General features: G+C 44.4%; 1 protein-coding gene and 1 long non-coding RNA gene across 2 annotated transcripts in view; one reads left to right on the top strand and one right to left on the bottom strand.

The window, feature by feature from the left end:
- Positions 1–1,974: 1,974 nt before the first annotated feature.
- LOC113566171 lies at positions 1,975–3,405 on the bottom strand. Its single transcript, XR_003408973.1, has 2 exons — positions 2,798–3,405; positions 1,975–2,337 (listed from the first exon to the last, which is right to left on the bottom strand). It is a non-coding gene; the product is annotated as an uncharacterized LOC113566171 (long non-coding RNA).
- A 48-nt stretch (positions 3,406–3,453) lies between these two features.
- Positions 3,454–17,285, top strand: part of LOC6598564 (cAMP-specific 3',5'-cyclic phosphodiesterase, isoforms N/G) — a 31,620-nt gene continuing 17,788 nt past the window's right edge. The window contains exon 1 of the mRNA XM_026990462.1: positions 3,454–3,522. The gene's annotated coding sequence lies outside the window, so the exon portion shown is untranslated. The remainder of the gene's footprint in view (positions 3,523–17,285) is intronic.

The following is a 17,285-nucleotide window of genomic DNA, read 5'->3' as shown; positions in this document are numbered from 1 at the left end:
AACGGCATTGCTCCCACGTTGATGCAACAGAGAGTACTCGTGAATAGTGAAGAAAATAACCTTGAAATAATAAATTGTACTCGCTCAAAGTCAATGCCTCCACAAGAGAGATTGAAGTAGTCAAATCTTTTCCTTTGAGAGAAATTTAGACCCGGAAACGGAGAGCCGATACTCGTTTTGATATATTCGGAATTGGAATCAGGGTATCTCAAATTGCAAAATCCTTCTACCCATGCCTGCCCCCACTCCATCTCCATCTCCCAACAAGTGGAGACATTTGTATGTCTCTCTCTCCCGCTCCCGCTCGCTCAATCCGTAGCATCAAAGGTCCAACCGAGCCGCCCACTAATCCACATAGCCATAAGCTGTTTGCTATGAAACCCACTTGGGACTAATTATTGCCCTGCCATTCCCACATCCACCCAAAATCCATCTTCCCCCAAACGAGACAAAGGGGAAGAGAGAGAGAGGGAGAGAGAGAGAGAGAACTGTCGTCACACATCAAGTGTTCGTCGGAGTGGGGTAGGTAGGGGGTGTGAGGGAGAAAGAGAGAGCCTGCTCAGGTGCCGCCGATGCCGGAGGCGGGAAAGACTGGAACAAAATTGTGGCTGCTTCTGCTTTTCCTTCTTCTTCGTCTTTCTCTTAAACATCTCGTTCTTCTTTTGCTTCGTCTTTCTCTTCTTCTTTGGCAATCAAATTTTTAGGCGCAGATTGGAATGCTGGTTGTGTGGGGGCGAGGTCAAAGTTCAAGGTTGCCCCCGCTACCCTAACATGAGGGTGGTATTCCCATTCGTTTGTCTCTCTCGCACACACTCCGCTCCTCACCCCAATGGCTATTAATTGCTTAAAATGTAAATCTTTTAAAGAAAAAACATCAAAAACAACAAAGATGAAGGCGGAGAGGCAGCAGCAGCAGCAGCAGATGTGTCGCCTATGCTTTTCCTCCTTAAACACTCCTTCTCCACCCACTCTTTTTCTCTGTCTCTCTCTCGCTCTGTCTCTCTTTTGTTGACACTCGCTGTCGCTCTTACTCTGCGGCTGCCCTGCTCTCTTGTGACGTCGCTGCCGGCTGCTGCTGCTGCTGCCTGCTGCTGTCGCCACCGTTTTGGTCCGCAGGGGGCCGGTCCCCGGATCGGGTCCGGCAGGTGCCGTTTGTTTTGTGATAACAGTACGCGGGCAGCGTCAACGATCACTGTTGCTGTTGTTGCCGCCCGCTGCCGACGCGCTCGCTGTCGCTTCTTTTTTGCTGATAAGAATCTGAGAGTCGGCATCGCTTTGTAGGTGCTGCATTGGTGCCGGTGCCGGTGCCCCTGCCCACCTGGCACCCAACACCCCACCGAAAAGCAAAAAAATACTGGGGCTGCGTTTTTTTTTTTATCGCCCGCGATAAACGTTGTCTAAGAAGCAGGAGGGTAGCAGGCTAAGGAGAGGGAAAAGAGTCAGCAAAACTGGCAACCGAAAGATTAGCGATTGGTGCAGTGGCAAAGGCAGGGGGGGAAGAGCAACAAAAATGCAGAAGAATGTGGGTTAGAGACGGGCAAAAACAAACGATATTTAATAATCGTTAATTAATCGATTTGATCTCTAGCTAAACTTTTCCTACCTACGAGACCTCATTTAAGAGCAAATTCTGGTTTTTCTTATACCAAAACATTCATCAAAATGTTTCATAAGATATCTTTTAAAGATTCTAGCAGTTTTTAAAGTTACGTGTTTAAAGTTTTTCTCAAAATTGGAACAAAATTCGTGCTGTGGAAGGTTTAAACCATCGAAAGATGGTTCTCTTCGACTAAAGGCGAAGTTTCCCCCAAGAGACCTTTATTCTGAAATACTATTCCATCCGAGGTATTGTCGATGATCGAAACCATCCACAATATTTATATTTTCCCATATACCTTAATCTTAACCCTTGTGCGCTGAACTCCTCCGCCTTAAGGAGGTCATGACGGAGCTAGAATATTATTTACTCGAAACTTAGGCATAAATCACACAGCTACATTTATTCTTCCAGTATCATTTGTTTCTCCTCCACTCAACGCCGCTTTTCCACTGTTTTCCCTATATTCCCCGTGGGATAATTCAAAGTCACGTTTTTGTTGTTTCTTTTTGCGATTTCGGTTCCTCCCACTGTCCCCAAGTCGTCCGTCGGCTTGTGTGCGTGTGTGTGAATCCCACTTGATCCATCTGTTGTCCCCATGCGTCCCACTGCGTGTGCGTCTGTGTGTGTATATGCGTGTTCCTTTTCGAGTCACTGTAAGCTACGGCGCCGCGACACTGTCGCTGCCGCTCTGTCTGCTGGGGTCCGGAGTCCCTTCTCTGCCTGTAATTGGATTTCCGCTGTTTGCCAAAGAGAGCCAGAAAGAAAGAAAGAGAAAGAGTGAGAGAGTGAGCAATAGCAGCGCACCCACCGGCAGTGCTAGTGGCAGTGGCAGCGGCAGCTGTTTGATGATGGATTTGCAGCCGCCGTCGCCACCGCCGTCGTCTCATTACAATCAAGGTGTATTCGTAAAAGGTGAGGACTATTCTCGCTCCTCGAATGTCACACATTTCTTTCTGTCACTCTCTCTCTCTCTCTCTTAATCGGAGTGCGTGTGCATGCACTGAAATCGAAATGTGGTATCGTGGTATCGCCCCTCACCTTGTCTTGAATACACCTTGATTATAACTTTCAATTTCAATTGCCAAATGCGCTTTGCTTCTCCCCTTTGCTTTCCCCCCCGCCAGCGGGGGGTAACCTCTCTCATTAGGCATGGCTACCTATACAAGCCACCCCCCCACTGCCTGGCGGCTTACTTACAGCCTGACACGCTCTCACGCATTGCGCTGGCTGGCTCTCTCAAGCTTGCCTCTGGTCTTGCTCTCTCGTTCGCTCCCTCGTCTGTGTGTGTGTGGATGTGTGTGTTGGGTGCCATGCCGTGCCTGTTCGCCTTCGCCTCAATTCGTTTTTCGCATCGTTTTGCTGCTGCTGCTGCTGCTGTTGGCTGTTAGCTCAGTGGGGCAGCTCTGCTCTGTTTTGCTCTGCTCGCGTCGTCGTCGTCGTTCATGTTGAACGGTTCTCGGCGTCGTCGTCGTTTCGGTTTTCATCATATAACGTAAAGGCACTTCGGGCGTGCGGCGCGGCGCGGTGGTTCGTGTGTCTCGCGCTCTCCTCAAAAAACAAAAAAAAATTGGTGTGCTAAATATTCTAAATCGCAAATTAAATTCCCAATAAAGAATTAGTGCGAAAAATCAGCGAAAATCTAATTGAAATGTAACGGGAAAAGTGTGCATAATAACAAGCAAACAAGAAGCAGAGCCAGCGCCAACCAGCAGCAACGAACGGACAAGTGCAAAAGGCGAAAGGCAAAAAACAAGTGGAACAGAGACAAATAAACAAAACGCAGCAGCAGCAACAGAGACAGAGACAGCAACAACAATAAGAACAGTAGGAGCAGAAGCACCAGCAGCAGCGCTGCCAGCGTGAGAGAGTGAGAGTGAAGCTCAGCAGCAGCGAGAGAGTGCTGCTGCAGTACCTACATACCTGTGAGTGCGGTGCGGTTGGCAGAAAGGGGAAGTGTGTTATTCTTGTAATGTTGTGTTGTTGGAGCAGTGCGCGGTATCGTGAGAGGATCATCGTTTGATAGGAACAAACGTGAACAGGAGCGGCAACGTGAGTGGGAGAGCCGAGCGTGGCTCAATGAGAGGCTTGGTTGGCAGAAGGCAGCTTTAGCTTTAGCGGTATCGTGAATGAGAACAGAGACAGCGTGAGAAAGAGAGAGAGCAACAGCGACTACAGTGGGACGCTCGCCCGAAAATTAATTAGAAAAATAAAAAAGCAAGAACAACAGCACCGCATGGCACAATTTGAATGTTTTTCAATTAATTGTGCGATAAAAGAGAGTGGAAAAGCGGCGAGAATATCGGTAGTCGAAGCGTGTCATACCCTTTGCTGATCCTTCCATATATGCATACATTCATTTGTTGTTTTAGTAGACTAATTATGCTAGCTCTTACGAAACACATGAATAAAACAAAAATTGATAATATAGTGATTCCACAATTGCAGTTCCAACATAAATTCTGTCTGGCATACCCGTTTTGAGGGTATCAAAAGTTTTGCCGGCTGCTTGTAGACGTCGACGTCGCCGCTGACTGTTGATTTTTATCGCCAGCTGAAAAAGCGAGAAGGCAACAACAACAGAAGAAGGAAAGAGCGAGAGGCAGAGGCAAAGGCAGAGGCACTTTTGCCTCGAAGCTCAATGAAAAATCTTCGAGACGGTGGCCCGCAAAAGTAAATGTCTAAAACATGTGGCTGTGTACATATGTATGTATGTATGTCTGTCTGTATGTATGCGTTCGCCGCTAAATTGGCAATGGGCGTACGCAAACGTGTCGCGTGCCTTGTTATTTGCGTCCTGCTGTGTGTGTGTGGCCCACTGTGCGTGCGTGCTTGTGTGAGAAATGGGGCAACGTAGCTGCTGCCTGCTGATAAGAAATAATAGAATGAAGGGATAAATATCGATAAGAAATGAGATTGAAAGAAGGGGAATACGAAACGATAGGAACGATTCTAGAATTCAAGAAAGATATTTTTTGATGGAGCCATCCACCGATCACTAAGGATTAATGGCTGAAAAAACGGGGAACTTTCCCCATATATTTCCACTTATTTGAAATATGTACATGTGTATCATTGCTCCATCTCCTTATCCACTCAGCGTCTTCCACTTCCACTTCTACTTCCACTTTGTGTTGTGCTCCTCTTTTTCTGTTTTTCAAGTTTCTGTGTTGTGCTGTGCATTCAAACGAAAACGAGAACGAGAACGAAAATCAAATCAAATCAAATTGAATTTACAACAGGAGCCTGGCCTGGGACTTACTGTCCTGTCCTGTCCTCGCCTCGTTCTTCAAGCCCTCTCTCTCTCTCTCTCTTCCTCTCTATCTGCGCCTTTCGCTCATTGAACACACGTCCCTTAATGCGACGTTGCCGCTTTTCACTAAAAAACTTAACTCCATCTCTCGGCCATCTCGCGTTGATTTCAAAAATGAAATGTAATTTACCACAGCCCGAACCCGGCGCCCCCCCCCCCCCCCACTCGGTCCAACATTTATTCTATTTATTTGCGAGGCAATCTATTTGCTGCTTGGCTTGTTTTTTGGACGTTTGCGCAAATCAAAATCAAAACGTAAATTGCTTTACATAAAATTCAACAACTTTTACGAACCTAAACAAATCGCAAAAGTTTTCATGAAGATGAAGTACGGCAACACTGCAGTTCTGTGAGTCTCCTGCGGGTGCGAGGGGGAGACGTTCGGTGCGGTTTTGCTGCACAGTGGGTGGGCCAATCGTTGGATAATGGATAATGCTCTGCCCGTCTGCTGTCTGCCGCCTGCCGCCTGTCACATGTGAAATGATTATAAGCCGGTCCCACAGTCACGTACCAGTCATTAATAAAAGAGAGGGAAAGAGCGAGAGCGACAACTAATTGGAATTCCAAAGCGTCTCGTTTCCCATCTCTCCCGCTGATGATCGTGTCCACTGTAATGTCGCTGTAATGCCCGCGACTGTGCTGGTCCCTCCCTGTGGGTGTGCGCCGATGCTGATTGGAGAGAGACACTGCAAGTGTTGTAGCCTCGCTCTCTCTCTCTCTCTCTCTTCCTTCGCTGACGCCGAGCATGCTCTGCACGACACTGGCGTGGAAAAATATAGAGCAAGGTTCAAGTGATCGTGGAGGCGCCGGCGCCGGCGCCAGCGGCGTCACCGCCGTCGCAGCTGTTCCATTATCGTTCATTATTTTGTTTTGAAGAGCCCTTGTGTGTCGTAGTAGTAGCTGTTGTTGTCGTGGTTGTAGAGGGTTTATTTCCATTTGAATATTGATTTATGAACGCGACTGTTATACAGATTTATGGGCTAATATGTATGTCTGCCCGATTCTGCCGATTGTTTTCGGGGGACACCAGCACTCTCCTTTTATGCTCCTTCTCTCTCTCTCTCTCTCTTTCTGGCTATCTCCCTTTGGCCATAAATCATGCCCCGCAAGAGGGGGACAGTGTGGAGTGTGGCTACTGCTTTCGTCACTAGTCCGCTAGTGCCACTGATAAGGCGTTTTTATCTAATTGATAGCCAGTTACTGATTTCACTGATTGATGTAAACGATTGAGAGGCGGTGGGAGGCGTGTGATTAATTGATTGATCGACTTCTGGATGCAGTACTCCAGCTTTGATTGACTTAAATCGGCGTCGGTGGATACCTATTCCCATCCCTCTTCCACTCCCACTCGAAAGAGGATTATTTATCCCTCGATGCCTGACATTTTTGTGCAGTTTTATGCGCTATGATTTATTGGCCAATTGCATTACCATGCCCCATCCCTTTCACTGTAATCTGTCTAAATCTCTCCCTCTCACTCCCAGTATTCCCAGAGACCTCTCCTCTCCTTCAGTCCTGTAAAAGCATGAAAATTTATCGATTTTGTTTGGCGGTTTTCCAGTTTCCGCCCCCCCCGTTACGGTCTAGCTTTGGTTTTCCCTTTCCCCTACCCGCACCCCTTTTTTGGCACTAAAAACTTTTCCCCACCTACAACCATGTGCCCTGTCTCTCTCTCTCTCTCTCTCTCTTTTTTATGTGTGTGCGTGAGTTAATTTAAGCCTCGCTTTGGCTCCTGGCTTTGGCCTCCTTCACTCCTTCACTCCTTCAGTGCTCCGTGCTCTTCCTGTTCTCCTCCATTCACTGAGGCGATAAAATTTTTATTTATTGATTTTCATTTATGTTTTCCTTCCTCATACACGCATACAGTGGGGGGGTGGGGTAACGGGGCTGCCTACTAAACAGCTGCTACACTTTATGGGGCCTCCCTCCCCCCGCCTCCCCTGTAGCCGGCGCCATCCGGCATTCTCGCTTCATCTTCAATCTCCATATAACGGTAAGCAAACGGTAACGGGAGGTGCTCATCCCTCCCACCCACTCTCCGAGAGCAATTACGTGCCGTATAAAAGCTCACCGCAAGCATTCGCTCTCTTCTTCGACTCCTCCTCCTCCTCCTCACCCTCCCCCTCCTACTTCTACCGTTTGGCATTCTCTCTTTTATTTTTTACGATTCTTCGCTCCTTCATGCGATAGTGGTGTGGGGGGGGGGGGGGGGGGGGGTATCAGGGTGTCAGAGGTTATGTCCTGGTGGAGCGGTGGGTGGCTGAAGGTGATAAACTTTTAGACGGCTCCGCTAATTGGATAACTCAAAAGTTTTGATTAATTCTCTGCGATTACAACGGAATGCGATACGATGTAAGGTCAAAGGTCAGCAGGGTCATCGATACACCCTTGTGTGTGCCAGATACCTTTGAAGTATGCAATTCACAATTATACGATAATTATGCCCAACTTATCGAGGGCTATCGAATGTTATCGCTGCGAAAAGTGACGATCAAAATGGAATTACTCCTTGGACGTCCAGTGGCCATGGATTTATTGATGTTGATCAATATTTTCTAGCAATTTTCTAACAATTTCGCAACCAACCGCCCCCTGCCTTACTTTACGGTGTGTGGACTTGGGGGGCCTTCTTTGAAGCACTATTTACATTGAAAAATTCCTATGCCAGCAGCAGAATTTTCCCCAACATTCCCTGAACATACACAGACGCATCAAATAATTGCAAAATGCCAGGAAAAGGCACAGAGGAAAATGAGAGGAGGACAGCAACAAAATTGTAATGCTGTTTGGCCACGTGTGTCTATGGCGTGTGCGTAGGGGGCGGGGGGAGGAGGGGTAAGACTACGAAAAAAGCATAATTGAAAAAAAATTAAATTAAAAATATCTGAGGGAATTTGCAAAAAGGTTTCCCACGACTCGGCACGACTGCCGCCTTCGACGCGACTCCTCCTGTTGCTCCTCCATCGATAGATACCGAGAAATAAGTGGCACTGGAACTAGGTCGTCCTCCCCTCCAGCCCCTAACCCCCTAATGCCGTTTCCTTCTGCAACTGAGGTGGAAAATGGAAAGTTTCCCCCTAGCTCCTGGGGAGCCATAAAACTGTTTCGGCCAAATGAATATGAATCGTCCAGGTAGGGGGGGGAGATCACTAGAGGAAGTGATGGCTCTCTCTATCTCTATCTCTCCAAAAGACTTTCATTAATTTGTTCAATGTTTGTGTGGTTCTACTTTCATCTTTTGGCTCGATTTGGAGAATGGAAAATGGAAAATGGAAAATGGAAAATGTACTTATGTATTTCTTTGTTGGTGGATGGATTTTAATTTCCGTTTTCCCTTACTTGACATTGCCATGAAAAGCAACGTCAATGTCATCCTAAGCGTGTGTGTGTGTGGGTGTCCTCCATCCTGCATCTCCACTCTGTCACATAGTTCCTCCTGGTGTGTGTCCAGCAGACAGCATACATACAGGATGTGCCATTGAAAACGGTATTTCTATGTTCGAAGAGACAGAGAGAAGGTCATGGCCTTCAATCATTAAATGTGAGAAACAACATGTATATATATATCGTCTGCACACGATTATTTTGACTACTGAATCCATAAAACCATACTCTAGATAAAGTGGGGTTTTTTCTTGTGGGTTATTTTTCAAAAACAAAATAAAGGTGGCCCCATATCTTCAGGGCATCGGCTGCCAAAGATATCAAAAGGTTTATGCGATCGGTAAATAAATGACGCAGTTTACAGAACCCCCAGACTTCGGAGCATTCCGATGGTTTATTGCAGTGGAAAAACCTTCCATTAAATACCATAAATGTGGGTCTGGAGGCGCTATGGAACTGTAGCTGTAATTTCTTTATGGTCTCCCCACTGGTATTGTCTTTGGGCAGCACTCTTTTCTGTATTATTTCTATATTTGATGGACTGCTGATCATCGGCTGACGTTTAATGTCGATCCAAAAGTTAATTGCACGATCTTTATGGCTTTATGGAGCTGCTGCCTCTAATGACCGATAATTTCTGCCATATATCTATGGCTATGCAATTAGCGGTATCGCGTGACGACTAAGGTGAACGTGTACCGAAGCGAGACCCCGCAACAACAAAGCGAAGCTTACCTTTTGGACGCGACTGTACCCGCACATCCGCACTGTCGTGTCACTCTTGACCAAGCCCCAGCGCAGGCTCCTCCTTCCCGTTGGCTATCTTTTGTGGCTAAAGGAAAACAAATTTCCATTTACCATTTACCATTCCCCCCCGTTCCTGTTTTTTTTTTTCGCCCTCCTCTGGAAGCTGCTTTTGTCTTTGAGGCAAAGTTGTTTGGCAAAAGTTTTCCCCAAAGCATCAGCAGCAGTAGCTCCTCTTCCCCCACTGTGGCTGTCTCCAAGTTTCTGGGTCCAGGAAGTATTTTCAAATAGCATAAAGTCGCTTTCAGAGCAAAGATTTCAATTAAAGTTGGGTCTCCTAGACGACACCGGGGGCTCTGCCATAGAAAGGACCCGCAAAGACCACCGTAAGGAAAGAGAGAGAGCGTAGGAAATGGTATAATGAGAGGCAAGGCATAAAAGGAAATTAAAAGACTGGGCCTCTCGTCTAGATAAAAGCCAATAGCAGCGGACGTTCTCCAACACTGGCTTCTTGTTAACCAACACTCAACGCACATTTGCCAATTATTTTCAATTGTCTTTTTATTGGGGAGCTTTTAAGATATTTTTGTTTTTATTCGCTTTTACCCTAATCAACACTAAACATACATTTCTGTTAACCAACACTGTTTCTGCATTAGCTCGATTTTCTTGGGGAGCTTTTCAGACATCTGGTTTTTTGTAAATTGATCAACACTAAACAAAAACTTATATTAGCCAACACTGTTTCTGCTTTAGTAATGGGTGAATGGGATATGTCGTGGGTTTAATTAAATATCACGTCTCGGATAATATAAAACTATTCCGCACTGTTTCACGAACAAGAAATACACGACGCCCCAGTGTTGAAAAGTGTTGCAGAAACGTATTTCCAACACGGTTTAGACCCATTTTTAGTGCTTTTGCATAAAGTTTAATGGTCTCTCAGGTTTTTCTTTAACGATGTGTGAACTTATTGAAAAGAAAAAGACGACCGCCTCCGAGAACCAGGAAACGAGAGGGAGAGAGAGAGAGAGACAGAAAGCAAAGAGATCTAAGTAAATAAAAACGTGAACTGCATCCCATTAAAGTTGATCTAATGACCGGCTACGTGAGTGGACTTCGCAACGAAGGTGAGATGTGGCCGTCCGTCCACGGATGCCCGCGAGAGGGAGGGCAAGAGAGAGTTCAGAGGCCGTGACCATTAATGGCGCCTACAAAGCGAATTAGCTAAAAAAAAAAAATATAAAAATGTGTTTTGTGGTGTCAAAAGAATGAAAAATTGAAGAAGAAAAAGAGCGAATAAAAAGAGGGACAGAGACAAAATATGGAGAAGAGAGTGGGCGAGAATGTAGGGTATTCTGTGGGACTCTCTTGGCCCGAAAAAACCCACACAATCGAATTATTTCATATAAAATCCACAAGAAAGTCCTATCTCATCTCGCTCTCTCTCTCTCTCTGTCTTGTGCCATGAAATAAAATTAAAGCACTTAAAAATTGTTCTTCGTTGCATACATTTTGGGGCAAGTGAAAGAACGTGCCAGTGGCAGTGAGGCCTGGCGGAGTGTGGCGTTATGAGCGTTACGCGCTCTGACGTAAAAGCACAAAACAGACACACTCAATCCCCAAACATAGATACATACCCCCACACACACAGAAACACAGACAGACAGAGACAGCGAGCGAGAGAGAGATACGCAGATACGTCGGCAGCATCGCATAAATATTAATAAAGACATCAAGAATTGATTGAATCGAAAGCGTAAAGCGCAAAGCGAACGCATTCGCATTATGCGAGGCTTAGAGATGGGCGCGTGCCAAATTAGAGATGGAAGCAACATCTGGCGGTGGAAAAGGGGTACAGTCCTACTGCTACGAACTATTTCATAGAAATATGCCTATAATCCTTTAAATGTCACATCGAAACCTTTGGTAATCGATTCTTTAAGCAGCGATATGGAATTCTAATACACTGAATCCCTTGTAACTCAAATGAATCCTTCGATTTAAGTACATCTACGAATTGTGTGGTCGTTTCTCGAAGAAAGGTGGGTTCTTCCAATAGAAGATGATCTTGATCCAGGCTTTGCAGCTTTAAAATGTAAAAAAAAATGTCGTAGTTCTAGAGAATATACAGAACTATCTGTGCCATTCCTTTAAGGAATTCCCTATCGTGTATGTATCGTATGTTTTATCAAATCCCCCACAGCCCGCAAAAGTGTTGTGTGTGTGTGTGTGCTGTTTCCCCTTTTTGATCCTCTTTTGGAGGTTGTCCACATTGTCCCTTAATGAGTTTTGTGTGCTTTAAATTGAAATTTTCAACTTGTGAACAAATAAAACATACACAAAGCAAGGTTAGGGGATGGATGCGATACGCGGGGGGGAGGGGAAGGCCCCAAAAATTGTGCGGCCGCCGTAATGGCGTTTCAGAGGCAGGATTCCCGGCCGGGCGGGCGGTCGGGCGGTCGGTCGGTCTGTTGATTAGGCGATGCTTCAGTTGATAAACTTTCCCCCGGAATTCTCTCGAATCCCAGGCCCCTATAAGCCACAAGCCACACCCGCCGACGACGCCCACACATTTGCTTTTCATATGGAAATTTGGCAAAAACCGCTTTTCCTCTTCTCCCTTTCCCTCCCCGCTCAAAAATCTCGGTCTCTTTTGGGCTGTGGTGTTAAAAAACTTTTTTGGCACAAATATTTTTATGTAAATTGTTTTTGGCATTTATTCATTTATATATGTATATGTATGTGTATGGGTGTGTTTGGGTGTGTCTGTATGTGTTCCTGACATTTTCATAATTTAACTTTTTCCCCAAAAACAAACACAAATCGACAATAGAGTTACCCGCTAAAAGAAGTCACGAAAAATCCAATGAAAAAATATCTACAATTATCCGCAATCCCGAGTTTTACGTAGCAATGAGTGTATCCGTTCACTTACGCGAAATTTGTACAGCATAATTCCTTTCATTTGTGGCTTTAGCCAGAAAGTAGTTTATACTTTTCCTCTATATAAAAAAATAATTAAATAAATAAAATAAATTTGAGTAAAAAAATACAAAAAAATGTATTAAATTATACAAAATTAAAATAGTGCGAAGAAAATAATGAAACTGTATAGAACTAAATACAAAAAATTCGAATTTTTAACTTTGAAATTTTTTCCAATTTATATTTTAACCTAACGATTTTTTGTTTAACTTTTACTGATTTGAATGGATTTTTAAAAATCAATAAATAAACAAACAAATAAAAAAATTATAAAGAAATAAATTATATAAAAAAAAAAATGTGCAAAAAAACTGTGCATAAAAAATAATCAATAAAACTGTAAATAAAAAATAATAAACAATAAAACTGTAAATACAAAAAATTAAACAATAAAACTTTAAAAAAATGATACAATAAAATTAAAAAATAAAAATAAATAAACAATATAACTGACAATAAAAAAAAATAAAAATATTTGGTGCTTTTAGCTTTGAAATTGAACTTGGAAATGTTTTTTTTTTCTTTTACTTTTCCTGGTTTGAATGCGTTTTCTCATTATTTATTTATCAAAATTGTGGTAAAGTTGTAATGGACTTGGAAAACTCTATCGGGGCAGAGTTACATATACGAAAATGTATTGTTTACTTTGCATCCAGTAGAGGACTTTATAGAACAGAGTCTCAGAGAGTACGGGCATACCCTCGAGGCCTTCGCCTGGGGGAGTACTGGGTATCACAGCACTGGCGCCAGTTCATTTGGAAGTTGATTAGTGACGAAAAGTAGTTGCTTTTACCATTGTATCTGATGGCATCTCTTTTTCTGAAGGGGCTGGGCGGAGGGAGGGCGTGTTGTTCTTGTGGAAGACACTTCTGCAGCCAGGGCCTGGCTGCCGCTTCGTTGAGGCTGAAGGAGGAGGCTCAAGGATGCTTCTGAGAGAATTGTTGCTTCTGTTGTTTGCTTTTTTCATTCTTGCCCCATTCGTTCGCTCTCTGTCTTCTGTTGTCTTTCAAGCTTGTGTTTCTCTTTCTCTTAATGAGTGAAATAATTGTAAAAAGCAGAAGAAAGGAGAGGCGGAGAGGAGAGGAGCAGCTATGACGGACTCTGAAATGCTCTAAGGAATGCACAAAACTCTTGCAACCAAGAAATGTATCTGTATCTGTGCCATCAAAGGGAATATATAGGGATATAAGCCATCTCCCGATCAGACAACAGATCTCTCTAGATCGAGGGGAGTATCTTTGGGTAAGGGTATCGTCCGTACGCTCCCCCGAAAAAGCAGGCACAAAAAACTTGTGTGCACAAAAAGAGGCACACAAGAGGCAGGCGGCGACGAGTGGCAGCAGCAGGTGGGCGTGGACGAGGGGGAGGGCGACAACGACAGCGACAGCGACAACGTTGCCACACTTAATGTTGCACATACTTTTCGAGGTCCTTGTGCCAGTAACGGTTTCCGTTCATTCTACTTTTACACTTTCTGCGATTGTGTGTGCGTGACGACACACACACACAGGATTTACATGTCTCCCCCTGCACGGCCCTACCCCCCTCTGTCTGGGCCCACGCCTCTTGTGGCTGCGCATTTTTGTGGGAGGGCCAGGCCTCTGAAAATGAGGTCCTTAGCCGAGTCCTTGCTGCCAAATCAAGAAGAACAAAATTTCTTGAACAAATTTTGATTCTAAACTGGATTTTGCCCCAAAAATTGTCTCCATTCGGATCCCAAAGCTGCAAAGCTCTGTTTAAGGGCTCGCGCACACTGTAGCTGAAAGCGGAGCTGAAAGCGGAGCTGATAGCTTATTTTTCAGCTCTAAAAAAACAAACACACTGCACCGGTGCAAGTGCGCACATTGCAGACTGAGCTGAGCTGAAAGCTGAAAAAGCTCGCTGAAATCAGCTCAGCTTAGTTTGATCGATCAAGCATGTTTGTTTTTTCAGCAAGCTGATTGCTGATTTTGTTCAAGTGTATTGGTTCATAAGTGATCGAAAATGGGCTGCAAAACATTTTTAAGCGAAATTACGGTTAACCCAGCGCTGGGGTAAGCGGGACTATTAAAAATATTTGAACAATAGTTTTATTTCTATAATTTCTGGAAGGCGATAAATTGGGCAAAAAAGTTTTATTATTTACCATTACCAATGTAATGTAAAAATGTAATAATAATTCGTAAAATAAAAGTAATACGAATAAAAACTCAACGGAAATATGGTTAAAATACACGTAATTTAAAAATAAAACCAAGAGAACTTCCGTCTGGCTACTGTACGTGCTGTGAAGTAATAATTCATTAACAATATAATAATAATAATTATAATGATATCTATTGATGCCACTTAAGTAGATGGGCAAAGGGAGGCAGGGGCTTTCAGCTTTCATCAATCAGATCAGCCGACAATGTACGCACCTGCAAGCTGATTCTGCCTGAGAAAAGCTCTCAGATCAGCTGAGCTTTCAGCTTTGATTTCAGCTCCGCTTTCAGCTCCGCTTTCAGCTACAGTGTGCGCGAGCCCTTACTCGCGTCATGCGGCAGCACACCTCGGGGCTCGCTTGGCTCACTATTTTGGGGTTTTTCCCCCTTTCTCTTCGGGATTCCATGGTAGAACTACAGGGAATCTCTCGGGCTGATTTCGGTGCCATTTAAAACGATTGTAGCCGCTCGCTTATGGTGCATTTTGACGGGAAAACATGGGTCAAGGCTGCCAATGCCAGCTGTGACACGTGGAATACTTGTAGAATGTTTTCGAAGATATATTCTGCACACTTTTTGGTTCTAACTTCTCCTACTCCCATATCCTACTACTCCCCTACTACTACTCCTCCTTCTCCTTTGGGTTTTCCCTGTACTCTCCTTCTGTCTTCACGTCTCGGGTCTTTGGGAATCTCTTAGCTGCTTTGCATTTGTCTGCTCGATTTAATTCATCTAAAATCTCACCTTTTTGCCTTCACTCGTGCTCTTCCCTTGCTCCTTGCCACCGACTGTGTGCCGCTTTAACAACTTCTGTGACACTTCTTCTACACTTGACTTTTCTTGTTTCGCATTGTTCTTATCTCACTTCTGTTTGTTGTGCTCTCCCCCCCCCCCCCCCCCCCCCCCCTCTCTGTCTCTCTTTTCCTGCTTCTATCTGTGCTCTTTTTGCACTTTTGCACTTTATTACACTTCCGCTTTTGCAGTCTCAGCGTTTTCTGTATTTTCCACCCTCTGACTTCCTCTTTCGCTGCGCCTCAAACTATGCTATGATTTTTTCATATGCACTTGTCTCTCTGTGTGGCTGTATCTGTATGTTGCTCCTGTCTGCTGTCTTGGTTTGTAGCTGCCACTTTATTTGGCAAGAGAGAGAGGGGGAGAGAATAAGAGCCTTTGGCAGCATCATGATATGAGCGGTGTTTTTTCTGGTGAAAATCCTTTGATGGGTTTCCTGTCGCCTCTCAGAAATCTATATATTAATATCCCTTTAATGTGTGACCGCATTTACCCTCCCATAGCCCCTACCAAAAAAAAAGGAATGGCACTCCTCTCCCCTTTCTCTTTCGCTCTCTTCCACTCATCGCTCACTCGCCTGTCAAGCTGTCTGTCCCGTCCGCTCCCTCCGGTCCTCCTGTCCCCCTGTCCCGTCCGCCCACTCCTTTCTGTCTAGCTTCTCTTCCTGGCTCTGTCTCTCTGACACGCTCCTTCCTCTCCCTCTCCCTCTCTCCCTCTCTCTGTCTCTTGTTACGTATGTATTTGCATTTGTATTAAAAACGTTTAAAGTGGAATTTTATTTCCTGTTTCTGTTCGGCTTTTCCTCTCTCCACCTCCACCGCCACCGCCACCTCCCCCTGCACCTGCCCCGCCCGCCTGAACAGAGGCTTCTTTTTCCATTTATTGCTGCGTCTTTCGCTCATTCATTCTTCTTTATTTTTTTTCTTGTATTTTCTAATGCCATTTTTATACGCATTTTATTTTTATTCTTCCCTCTCTCTCTCTCTCTCTTTCTTTCCTCTTTCCCTTTTCTCATTTTTGACGCTGGAAATATATGATTTTTGAACCGCACAAAGAACGACCACTGCCAGTCGATGGGGAAAAAGCAAGCGAAGATACGAGCATTTACCAAAGATTAAAGATATTTTCAGAAGATAAAACCAGATCAAACCGATTTGTTGATTCTTAGAATCTACATGAAAATTCTGCTTATGTTTGGCCCATCTTTTTCCGAAAATTCTCTCTGCTAAAAGGCTAACCATTCCTTTCTGCGTTTTTCAACACTATTTTTGAATAGATTTCCACATAATCCCAATCTATTGCCATTATCAATTTTTATTCCCTATAAAAATATAAAAATCCATAAAGTGGATTTGTTAAAAAAAAAGAAAAGAAAAAATTAATTAAAATTAAAAAAAATAAAGGAAAAATAATAATGAAGAAATTGAAATATTTTCCACTGCTGGTGGGAATTAATTATTGTCATGCTCTTGATGCTCAAGCGAATGCTCAAGAATGGCAGCAACAAATTACATGTCATGTCCATGATTCGGCACATTTGGTTTCCCAGGAGATAATTTCTGCCCTCAAAAGAGATGCACAGAGATAGAGAGACGGGGGGTATTGCAACTGAATAAAGCGGTGGGAAAAACGGGAAAAGTGTCGGTGGAAAAGGCATCGTGCATCGGGCAGCAGACGTGGACTGTACTTTGAGTGGATTTCCCCGAGTATGTCTGTCTCTGTGTGTGTGTGGAGCAACTCTTTTATGTTCTTTTGGTAAAATCTTGAAGGGATTTCCACCTACTTATCCGGGACACATCTCTATCTCTCTCTCTCTCTCTTCCTGTCTCTCCTGCTGTCGCTTTGTCTGTGTGTGTGTGTCTCTTTCCCGCACGAATGATATCATTCTGGTCTGTTGCTTGCTGGGCATTTTCAATTTCTTTTCCATTTCATTTTCATTTTCGGTTGTGGACCAGCAATCAACGTGCTATAAAAAGCCATAAGTAAAAGGGGGGAAGGAGAGGCCGACGGGGGCGGAGGCGGAGCTGGAAGATGGGTTGTGTAATGGTCTTATTGTGCCTGTTAACGGATTTTGCCCCGCTAAGCAGGACAGCCTCCAAAAGAGCCCCCGAAGAGGCACCCGAAGGGGGGCGGGGTTTCGATTTCCTCTGGCTCTGGGTCTGTCTCTGGGTCTGCTTTTAATTTTAATAAATGCTCAACCGCTTACAGAAATCATCAACGTCCTCCGAGGCTCCTTGCGTGGCTTTACTTTCTACTTGCTGGCTTTTTCTCTCTCTCTCCTGTT

This window comes from Drosophila persimilis, unplaced genomic scaffold (assembly GCF_003286085.1).
Source record: "Drosophila persimilis strain 14011-0111.01,24,50 unplaced genomic scaffold, DperRS2 tig00000579-arrow-pilon, whole genome shotgun sequence".
Taxonomy (NCBI): domain Eukaryota; kingdom Metazoa; phylum Arthropoda; class Insecta; order Diptera; family Drosophilidae; genus Drosophila; species Drosophila persimilis.
Note: the sequence above shows the minus strand (reverse complement) of the source record. Positions and strands in the feature narration are given on the sequence as shown.